Raw genomic sequence first — 11,609 nt, 5'->3', positions numbered from 1 at the left:
TACGAAGTTCAGCCTTATTCATTATAATAGGATGAAAATGTTTCATCTCCTCCAGATGGCTTAAAAGATACATGATTTTTTTTTTAAAAAAAATAGTAAGGACAAATCTCTTGTATTGAACCAGAGATTACACTCTTTACGGGAAGGTTTTTAGGAAGAAAGAAATGTTGCATATAGGATTATAGAGCACTTTATAGTGTTGAATCATCTCGATTAAGTATTTGGAAATAATGCTCCATCCATGTGGTCGCTTTGAGACTAGTGCAAACAGATTAACCTAGGTGGATGGATGTCCTGATCATGCACCGGTTGCTTTAAGATCTATGCAAATGGATGGACACAAAAGTTTGAAGCATCTTGAGATTTGCGCAATCGATGATGCAAATATACATCCACATGCATAGATCTCAAAGCAATTATACGAATAATCTGAATATTCATTCATTTCTTCGGATCTTAAAGTGACTCTAGAGATGATCTAGAGTTATTCATCCCTCTATATTAATCTTAAAGTTGAAATAGGCTAAAAAAGGGAGAGAATATTTTTGTCAATTAAAACGACAAACTAACTGGTCGGAAAGTAGAAGGGCTAGTTTCGAACCATTTACAAATTTGAAGTTTCGTTTTGAAATTTTCTAAAATTGGAAAGTATCTTTGAAATTGATCCAAAGTTGTTGACGAAGTATATTTGTAATTTTACTAAATTTTTTAACTCATATTCAAATCTATTTTCCTTTTTGCTTCCAAATCCTGCTAAAAAGAGTAGTCCCCACACCCAATAATCGGAATAAAAGGAAATCCTTTCACAAAAGACTTTTAAAATATTACTGACACGCGGAAGGCCTCATGACAAAGTCGAAAGGTGGATCTTGAATCCCTAACCAGAGCCTTTTTTTATTACCGCAGCCCCTTTTGGTGCTTCTGCTCCAGTCCATTAGCGGGGCCGAAACAAGGGCTTCCATGAAACGGACACGGATCAGACGGCCATGATCGACGACTCATTTATCAATTCCAACCGATTAAACCAAAATATCTTTAAAATTTAAACCCAAACAAAACCTAGGCACATACGTTTAGCACCATCTACTTGCAGGAAATGGGATGGAGAGAACTGAGGACGCATTTCAGCCGTTGGATAAGGATCGGGTCATTTTCTCCGCGACACGGGCCAGGGACCTGAGGTTACACCGAATGATGGTGTCCACGAAGACGCACGTCTCCTCCTCCGTGCTCCCCGGCGGCACGTCCACCGTGTACGACTCCACCACCACAGCCCGCCCGGCCGACGCGCCGTCGTGGACCGTCGTGGTGGATCGGTAGTTCCTGAGCCGGTGGTCCCCGCCTACGATGGTGAACCGGATAATGCGGCGGTCGTCGTCCAGCTTGTCGAGCCGCTCGGTGCTCGTCTCCGCCGGAAGCCCCGACACGACGTGCACCTCCCGCACGCTCCCTGGCGCCCGGCCGTCCCCGGCCTGCAGCGCGCACGTCCGCACGAATTGCTTGTAGAGCTCCGGGCGGTCGAACCGCCGCACCAAGGACCAGACCGCCGCGGCCGACGCCGCAACGTGCTGCACGTGGAACGATCCGCACTGGCCCCGTCCGATCTCCGGGTTGTGGTACTGGTCCACCATCTCCTCCGCCATCCGGTTCAGCGGCGTCGAGCTCGGCAGCAAAGGCATCGCTATCAGATTTGGAGCACTCTCTCCTCTTTCCTTTCTGCACCTCCGGAGGCCCTAACTGGCCATATATATAGACGGGTTTGGTCGGCTGGAAGCTGAAACGGATTTGGACTTACTTGGAAGTGCCTCAATAGGAGAGAGATCATGACCAAAGTACGCCCCAGTTCAGACTTTAGATTCAGACTCCAGACCAAGAAGGGAGCTATTGTTTTGTCTCTTCTGTGAAACCATTACACAGCGATATTTCAACCCACGGCTACACTCATCCGACTTGGAACTCTCTCAGACAGGGTTTTGATGACGTTGTTTTCTCCTTGCGACGGCCCCAGCAAACCATGTTTTGAAGATATTTAACATTAAGTAATAGAATTTAACAATCGTTGTAACGAAAAATAACACCGCTATTATTCGAATATCTAGATACTTGAGAAAAAACGTTTTTTCAGATAGTACAAACTATTTCTGAAGAAGGAAAAAGACATTTTGGAATTTGCAAGAAATATTTTATCAAAAAATATAGTATCATTTTGTGTTATAGCTAATTATTATAATACTTTTTTTTTCTCTCGTTATTCTGAAGGACTGAAAATTATTATAATAGCGTGGGTCCCACATGGTCTAGTTTGGATAAATGCTGGAGGTGCCATTTTTTGGTGCCAGAGCTTAGTCGGTGAAGTAAGGGACCGAAAAGGGGAAGAGGTCTGAGAACTTTTTGACCGGGCATGGGGCGGCGTGCGTTTCTTTGTATTTCTTCCTTGAAACGTCGCTTCATCAAGGACGTCGGTTACGGGATGAAGGATGCAGAGGCCCGGATCGGTTTCGGCGATCCTCGCTTTGCGTCTGGATAGGCCTTTCGCTTTCGCTCCGTGGTGGGGCCCGTTGTCTTTTCGCCAATCGATTGTTACCCTGTGAGTCCAATACAGAGTACATCGAAGCTTCTACCTTTGTATAAGCTTTGTGAGCCGAGCATGACGGCGGCACCGAGGATTCGGCAGGCTCATGGAGGGAATCCGGTTCCGTTGTAGGTGGTGTAACGTGGCAGCATGCTGGGAGAGTAAAAGATTTGCTGGGTTAACGTGGCTTAACAGGGTACGAAGGATACGTCAGTCTAGACCCTTCGAACAAATCCGGTGGATATTTGCGGGGTACGTGGTGTAACGTGGCAGCACTCTGGGAGAGTAAAAGATTGCTTGGTCAACGTGGCTTAACACGTAGGCTTACGGATGGAGGGCGTGAGTCGGGGTGAGGGTTCCAAGGTCACAGCTACTGTTCCTCCTGCGCGATAAGCCAAAAGATGTTTATCATCTCTAAATAAAAAATAAAAAAAAAAAGCCTCTTTTGGCTTTTTACATCCATTTGCTGAATCCTCGTGTGCTGGCAAAATATCCTCCATAAGTCATTTTATTTAAAGGATATATAGAGAATATTCCAGAATCAATAAAGCAAGTTGAGAACTTGTGGCCGCCCCTTTTTGCTTTTTTTTTTTTTTTTTTTTGTACAATGATGACCCAGTACGAGTACAACTAAAAAAAATCAAAAAAAAATGGCGAAGAAGAAGAAGGGTACATGAGTGACCCAAAATATGCCACAACCTCTTGACAGCCTATGGATGTCTAGCAGCAGCGAGTATCTATCGTGAGTCTTGTGTAGACCCTGCATCCACTCGATCACCGTAGCAAAATCCCTTTCAAGATGGATGTTGTCCACATCCAGGACTAGCCTCGCATAAGTAAAACCTTTTCAGGCAGCTCTCAGCTCTCAGCTCCAGGGACAGTCATGTCAAGGATATGTCAACCCCTGGCATGATTAGTCTCAAATTATGACCCCAGATCACAAAGCCTACGCCTTCTTTGCCACCGCCATCAATTGCATGGTCGTCGAAGTTCATTTTGAGAAAGTTTGGAGGTGGGAGCTTCCAGAAGATGAAAAGCACCCGACTCACTGTAAAAGCTAAGTGGAAGTCTCAGATGTCCGTAGCCGTCCCAAATGAAATCAGAGAAGTAGATTGAGTAATTTCAATAGCATGTAGAAGTGCCCTGACTACCACGATCCTTGGATGCATCCTTCTATTTCGAAGATATGGACGTTTTTGTCTAGCCAAACGTGGTAGGCCACATAAGCACACCTGATACCCCGAGCTATAGTAATAGAGCTCCTCAAAGAATCCTTCAGGTAACTGAGGAAGTCATCAACCGAGGATGTGGATTGCATAGGGCTCGAAAGAGCCAGGGCCTCCTCCAAATCTGAATCGCCCGCGGGCAACCAAATAGGACATGGGTGATAGACTCCTCTATCTCCAGGCATCCATCATGAGGATGATAGTGTTATTTTGATGATTAACAAGTAATTATCTAGAGCATGCTATAAGTTAAATTGATACTTCATTTATAAGTTCATTACTCTCAGTACATTTGTTTAATTGAAAATATATATATGGTCTTGTTCATTTGGATGAATCTAACCTTGAGAATGCAGCAAAGTGTGGATTGAGTCGACCCATAGGTTGATTGGGTCGACCCCGGCACATCTAGGAATCATCTGGCACACTCCTGCAAAAACAGCACAAATGAACAGTGAGTTGGGTCGACCCAAGGTAAGCATGAGTCGACCCAACCTCCAAAGAACCTCAAAACGCAAAGGAAGAATGCTCTCTGGATTCACTGAGAGGGTCGACCCACACAGTGGTTGAGTCGACCCAAGCTTGAGTCGACCCAAACTCTGAGAGGGTCGACCCAAAGGGCAAGACAGAAAGACAGACAGAAAACGGTTCTCTGGAATTACTGAGAGGGTCGACCCAAGAAGAATTTGAGTCGACCCAAGTGAACTTTGAGTCGACCCAAAGAATGGTTGGGTCGACCCATGGGAAGAAAGGCTGAAATTGAGGTTTCTGTGGTTACTGAGAGGGTCGACCCAAGGAATGTTTGAGTCGACCCAAGTGAAGGTTGGGTCGACCCAAGGACAGGTTGAGCCGACCCAAACACGGGCTGAACATAACGGCTAGTTGTGCAGAAATGCTTTTTGGACTCCCAACGGCTATAAACGGCTAGTTTCTTCAATCCAACGGTCAGAAAGGACTATTTGGAGGTTGGAGAAGTATTTAAGAGGGAGTATTCATCAGAGGAAGCAAGCCTTTGGGAAAATACATTAAGTGCATTCAAGAGAGAACCCTAGCAAGGCAAGCTTCATCCAAGTGCTTCATTCAAGAATCAAAAGAAAGGGGTTGAGCAGTTTCAAATAGGCATCAAGAGCTCCATCCTCCCTTGAAGAAGTGAAGCATCCTTGACAAAGAAGAGAGAAGCCACTTCAAAGCGATAAATATTTTCTAACTCTTCTTTGTAGTTTATATTGTTTTATTTGCTCATTTAGGAGTTTGAATCCTTCTTTTTATTTGCAAAACCAAAGTGTAAAGGTTCGTTGGTGAGCCCGTAAAACCAACAAAGGTTCGTTGGTAAGCCCGTAAAACCAACATAGGTTTTTGGTGAGCCCGCAAAACCAAAGTGTAAAGGTTCGTTGGTGAGCCCGTAAAACCAACAAAGGTTTTTGGTGAACCCGGAAAACCAAAGTGTATAGGTTCGTTGGTGAGCCCGTAAAACCAACAAAGGTTTTTGGATTGTGAGCCCGGAAAACAATCCAACTGTAATCCGCGAGATTATAGTGAATTCCCAAGGGGTCGCTTGGGGAGTGGACGTAGGTGCTAAGGAGAGCACCGAACCACTATATATTGTTGTGTTTGTGTTGTGCTTGTGTTTACACTTATTCTTGCATTATCCTCTATCCTTGCACTAGTCTAATTCATTCAAATAATTTAAGAAAGCATTCATCGCACTTAATTAAGAAAACGTTTAAAACACCAAAAATTTAGAAGAAACCAATTCACCCCCCCCCCCTCTTGGATTGTCACCTTGGGCAACAAGTGGTATCAGAGCCAGGTTGCTCTAATATTAACTATTGATCTCAAGATCAAGAGCTAAAGATCATGACAATTCAAATAGATAGTTTTCTAGGAGAGGGACAATTAATTGATAGACCTCCACTTTTTAATGGCATAAACTATACATATTGGAAAGCACGCATGCGCATTTTCATTCAAGCACATGACTACGATTTATGGAGTATCATAGTCAATGGGCTACATACAAATGCTAATTGTTGCTGGTGGTCCAAACCGAGAACGATTGGCACTGCGGTGTGAACGGGGTTCCGTCTGAGTTGTCTTGGTTGGTGTTGGTTGCGCTCCACCTTCCGCCAAGAAACCTGCAAACAAGCCTTGCACCACCACCAGGGTGGTGATGGCCCTCCGACGATCAAGTCAGAGGAGATTGGAGGAGGAGGAGAGGTGATAATCGCAAGTAAGAGAGTGCTCTGGGAGATATTGCTCACCCCCCCTTTCTCCCCCCAGCCGCATATATACCTGGCTGGGGGGTCTCTCAGGGGGGTTCGTTATCGTGGGGCACGATGGTGTGGCCACTGACATGGCCGTTACAGGGCGTCGTGGAGCAGCACCGGGTACGGCCACGTCAGGGCATAGTGGGGCTCCGCTTTGTACGGCTGATGCAGGAGATCGTGGAGCAGCATCGGATACAGCCGTTGCAGGGAGTAGTGGAGCAGGAGGCCGCGGCGTGCCTCTGGGGAATAGCCTGTCATTATCAAGAGATCTCCGACTCGGGGTCGGAGCGCTGGATCAAGGGGCAGCCGACTCGGGGTCGGGCTGCGGAGCCGAGGATATCCGACTCGGGGTCGGATTGCTGGATCAGAGGGCAGCCGACTCGGGGTCGGGCTGCGGAGCCGAGGATATCCGACTCGGGGTCGGATTGCTGGATCAGAGGGCAGCCGACTCGGGGTCGGGCTGCGGAGCCGAGGACGTCCGACTCGGGGTCGGATTGCTGGATCAAAGGGCAGCCGACTCGGGGTCGGGCTGCGGAGCCGAGGACGTCCGACTCGGGGTCGGAGCGCTGGATCAAGGGGCAGCCGACTCGGGGTCGGGCTGCGGAGCCGAGGATGTCCGACTCGGGGTCGGATTGCTGGATCAAAGGGCAGCCGTAGTCTTCCTAGGCGCGCGTGCCGGTCACGTGGGGCATGGCGGCTTATTTCCCCCGTAACAGTAGCCCCCCACTTCCGAGCCTGGAACCAGAAGGGGAACAGGTGAAGGGAGTGATGTTTCAGGATTGCCGCCGTTCCTCGGAGAGGCGCGCGCGCTTCGAGCTCCCCGCCCTTTTTATGGCGTATGGCGGTTATTGCTGACCTGGCAGTCTGAGGATTTCGGCGGACATCCTTCCTTAATGGTGTCGATTCGCCTTTGGGGCGCGAGCGACCCTTCGGCAGCCAGGCGTCCTCTGGCGTCATCGAGGCGTCACTTGCCTTTCCGCCTATTTAATCGGGGGCCTTTCCCCGTCCGTCTTCTTCTTTACAGATATTTTCAAGTTTCCCCTTTGCGCAGCTGTTGCTGCCGTCGGACTGTTCACTTGTTTCTCCTTTGGCGCTCTCGGAGCCGTTCTTACTTCTTTTCCGGTGAGTTTTCCCCATTCTTCTACTTAGGGCTCTCCATACTTTCCCCTCTTATACTAGTGTACTCCAGTCGCTCCGGTCTTTCCCCCCTTCCTGTCCCCGTCCTGACCGTAGGTTTATTGGCCATTAGGAATGGGCGAAGTGAGAGCAGACCAAATTAAGTCGGAGCTGGTCGCCACAGACTTAGACAGACTCGTGGCTCGGTACCACCTTCCCGAGGCCTGCAACGCCACGCTCCCGGGGCCTGAGGAGAGGATGTCCCATCCTCCTCCAGGGAAGATCGCCATCAATGAGGGCATTCTCCAGGCCGGGTTCCGCTTTCCCCCTTCGGACTTGGTCATGCAGGTGCTACGGGGTTTAAGAGTGGCACCGACGCAACTGGTGCCGAACTCGTGGCGGGCCCTGACGGTCTTCCAGGTTCTCTGCCGTATGCACGAGATCCCCGCCACCCTGAATGTTTTTTGGGAGTTTTACAGCCTGAGCGGCCACCCCCAGGACAAAGGGTGGTGGTGCTTCGCAGCGCGGCGAGGATGCGGCCTTGTCAAGGAGGCTCCTACCTCCATTCACAAATGGAAGGAGCGCTTCTTTTTTGTTGATGCAGATCCCTCTTGGGAAATCAGGGCGACCTGGGAGACCCCGATGAAGTCTCCGATCGGCCTATCGAGACTGTCAAGGGAGGAGTCCGATGGCTTGGCCGCCTTGAAGGGGTTGGTTGCCGAGGGCCAGCTCCCCCCGGTGGCCCGCCTTATTTCCGAGGATACTTTGGTGAATGTCGGTCTGAGCTCGGTCCCCACCGACCGTGAGTCCGCCACCGATTCTTTCTTGACTTTTTCCCTTCTTTCGTCCCGTTCTTTCCTTTGGTTTCTCCGTCTCCGACTATCCCGTTCTTTTTGCAGAGATCGACGACGTCATGCGGTCGGTGAAGACAAAGGCTGTTGGTAGGGCGTCCCTGCTGGAAGCAGCCCAGAGGAGGAAACGAGCTCTTCCGAGCGGGGCCCCACCGGCGAAGAAGTCCCGTAAGGAGGTGCCTCCGACGCCGACCGACGAGTCCGGGCCCACCGATCAGGGAGACGTCGTGGGCACGGACCGGCAGCTGACGCTGTATCAGCCCTCCGGTGGTAAGATTGCCGCTACTCCGGAGGTATCATCCGAGCCTGCCCGAGACGGACGGGTCGGACGTGATCGGTCCCCGACCCGGCCTTCGACTCGGTCGGCTCCTGATGACTCGAGGAGGGACGCGCCGAGGCCCCGACCGAGCGGGACCCTATCAATTCCTGGGGTGACCCCCGCCCCGAGCGCGATCGGCCGGACTCTTCCCCAGGCGATGGATAGGGGTAAGGCTGCAGAACCACCGTCCGGCTCTGGGGAGAAATCGGGGTCTGCCTTTACTACCGATGGCGCCCGAAATCTCATCGAAACAGTGCTGCTGGAGAAGGACCGTCGGCGGGTCCGGGAGTTGGAGGTCTCTGACGTTGGGGCTGCCAGCTGTGTCTGTCTCATGTCGGTGAGTGTTCTTCTGGCCGCTTTTCACCATTTATTGGCTCTGTTGTTCTCCGCCTGACTCCCTTATTTTTCCTATTTCTTAGCTCGCCCAGTACATGATCCGTCTGGAGGAGTGCTACAAGGAACAGGCGGGGCTTCTGGCGAAGGCCGAGGACCGGCTGAAAGCAGTGGAAAAGGGAGGCCAGGCTGTGGCAGGCAGGACGACCGGGGACTTCGAGGCGAGGCTCCGGGAGGCCGAAGAGCGGGCACTCGGCTTTGCTGCCCTCGAGAAGCAACTGTTGGAGGCTCAGGAGCAGCTCAAGGTTGCCTCGGGTCTCGAGGGCGAGGTCAAGAAGGCGGATGAGCGGGCCGAGAAGCAGTCCCGGAAGGCTGCCGACTACCGGGAGAGGTGGGAGAAGGCCCAGCGGTCAGCCGACGACGCCCGCAACCGAACCCGGTCTCTTGAAGCTAAGCTGGGCGAATTGGAGTCGGCCTTGGAGAAGTCCCGTGCGAGCGATCAGGAGCTTCATTCGCGCCTGACGGAGGCTGAGGCTGCTCGCATTGCTGCCGAAGCGAAGCACAAGGAGGCTCGGGCTGAGCTGCTGAGGGTCTCCACCGAGGCGGAAGGCCGGATTGTGGCGAAGGTCTTGGAGGCGAAAGCCCAGATTATGGAGCGGGCAGAGGCGGCGCTGGCCGAGAGGAGTGCGGAAATCGGGCGTCAGGCGGTAGAGGCTTATCGCCAGTCCGCCGAGTTCGCTCATGATATGTCGGAGGCAGTACAGACCTATCGTCAGTCCGACGAGTTTGTCCGTGACGCGTCGGACGCGGGGGCCGAAGCCTTTGTCTTAGGCTTCGAGGAGGGCCTGGCAAGGGTGTCGGCTAAGTACCCCGAAGTTGACCTGAGCGAGATCTCCCTTCTCGACTCCTCTCCGGCGCCATTGCCTGTTGGTTCTCCTGCTGCTTCCCTACCTCCTGCGGACGAGCCCGACGTTCCCGACCCGGGAGTTCCTCCAAGCTGACCTCTTGTACCTTTCGTTGTCTTCTTTTTTTTTTGTATACCGGCGTTTTGCCAAATTGTATGGGCCTCGGCCCTGAAACAATGAAAATTAATGCAAGTTGAATGTTTCTTCATCTCGCCTTCGTCCTTCTTTTTCTTTTAACTCTCGGTAGCGTCTTGCTGACTCCTGGCTCCCGAAATTCTTCCGGCGCTAGGCCAGACATCCGAGGGTTAGGCCCCAGGAAACTCCTCCGGCGCTAAGCCAGGCATCCGAGGGTTGGGCCTCAGAAAATTCTTCCGGCGCTAAGCCAGGCATCCGAGGGTTAGGCCTCAGGAAATTCTTCCGGCGCTAAGCCAGGCATCCGAGGGTTAGGCCTCAGGAAATTCTTCCGGCGCTAAGCCAGGCATCCGAGGGTTAGGCCTCAGGAAACTCTTCCGGCGCTAAGCCAGGCATCCGAGGGTTAGGCCTCAGGAAATTCTTCCGGCGCTAAGCCAGGCATCCGAGGGTTAGGCCTCAGGAAATTCTTCCGGCGCTAAGCCAGGCATCCGAGGGTTAGGCCTCAGGAAACTCTTCCGGCGCTAAGCCAGGCATCCGAGGGTTAGGCCCCAGGAAATTCTTCCGGCGCTAAGCCAGGCATCCGAGGGTTAGGCCTCAGGAAACTCTTCCGGCGCTAAGCCAGGCATCCGAGGGTTGGGCCTCAGGAAATTCTTCCGGCGCTAAGCCAGGCATCCGAGGGTTAGGCCTCAGGAAATTCTTCCGGCGCTAAGCCAGGCATCCGAGGGTTAGGCCTCAGGAAATTCTTCCGGCGCTAAGCCAGGCATCCGAGGGTTAGGCCCCAGGAAATTCTTCCGGCGCTAAGCCAGGCATCCGAGGGTTAGGCCTCAGGAAACTCTTCCGGCGCTAAGCCAGGCATCCGAGGGTTAGGCCTCAGGAAATTCTTCCGGCGCTAAGCCAGGCATCCGAGGGTTAGGCCTCAGGAAATTCTTCCGGCGCTAAGCCGGGCATCCGAGGGTTAGGCCTCAGGAAATTCTTCCGGCGCTAAGCCGGGCATCCGAGGGTTAGGCCTCAGAAAATTCCACTCGTTGGTCGGCCAAGGCTGGCGCAAGCCGAGGCGACCGGTCGGGGCTTCAGGCTAGTCTGCTCCCGGGATGATCATCGGGTTAGCCTGGCATCCGAGGGCCGAGCCTCGGGACATTCCACTCGTTGGTCGGCCAAGGCTGGCGCAAGCCGAGGCGACCGGTCGGGGCTTCAGGCTAGTCTGCTCCCGGGATGATCGTCGGGTTAGCCTGGCATCCGAGGGTTGTCAAGCCTCAGGAAATTCCGCTCGTTGGTCGGCCAAGGCTGGCGCAAGCCGAGGCGACCGGTCGGGGCTTCAGGCTAGTCTGCTCCCGGGATGATCGTCGGGTTAGCCTGGCATCCGAGGGTTGTCAAGCCTCAGGAAATTCCACTCGTTGGTCGGCCAAGGCTGGCGCGAGCCGAGGCGACCGGTCGGGTCTTCAGGCTAGTCTGCTCCCGGGATGATCGTCGGGTTAGCCTGGCATCCGAGGGCCGAGCCTCGGGACCTTCCACTCGTTGGTCGGCCAAGGCTGGCGCGAGCCGAGGCGACCGGTCGGGGCTTCAGGCTAGTCTGCTCCCGGGATGATCGTCGGATTAGCCTGGCATCCGAGGGCCGAGCCTCGGGACATTCCGCTCGTTGGTCGGCCAAGGCTGGCGCAAGCCGAGGCGACCGGTCGGGGCTTCAGGCTAGTCTGCTCCCGGGATGATCGTCGGGTTAGCCTGGCATCCGAGGGTTGTCAAGCCTCAGGAAATTCCACTCGTTGGTCGGCCAAGGCTGGCGCAAGCCGAGGCGACCGGTCGGGGCTTCAGGCTAGTCTGCTCCCGGGATGATCGTCGGGTTAGCCTGGCATCCGAGGGTTGTCAAGCCTCAGGAAATTCCACTCGTTGG

The 11,609-nt window shown here is 52.8% G+C and overlaps 1 pseudogene; it reads right to left on the bottom strand.

Moving 5' to 3' along the window:
- Positions 1-228: 228 nt before the first annotated feature.
- Positions 229-1,872, bottom strand: LOC103706891 (abscisic acid receptor PYL12 pseudogene; annotated as a pseudogene).
- Positions 1,873-11,609: the final 9,737 nt, after the last annotated feature.

Source organism: Phoenix dactylifera, chromosome 1, assembly GCF_051530095.1.
Source record: "Phoenix dactylifera cultivar Ajwa chromosome 1, Ajwa_hap1_PhDact_Kaust_v1.1, whole genome shotgun sequence".
NCBI classification, from domain to species: Eukaryota; Viridiplantae; Streptophyta; class Magnoliopsida; order Arecales; family Arecaceae; genus Phoenix; species Phoenix dactylifera.
Note: the sequence above shows the minus strand (reverse complement) of the source record. Positions and strands in the feature narration are given on the sequence as shown.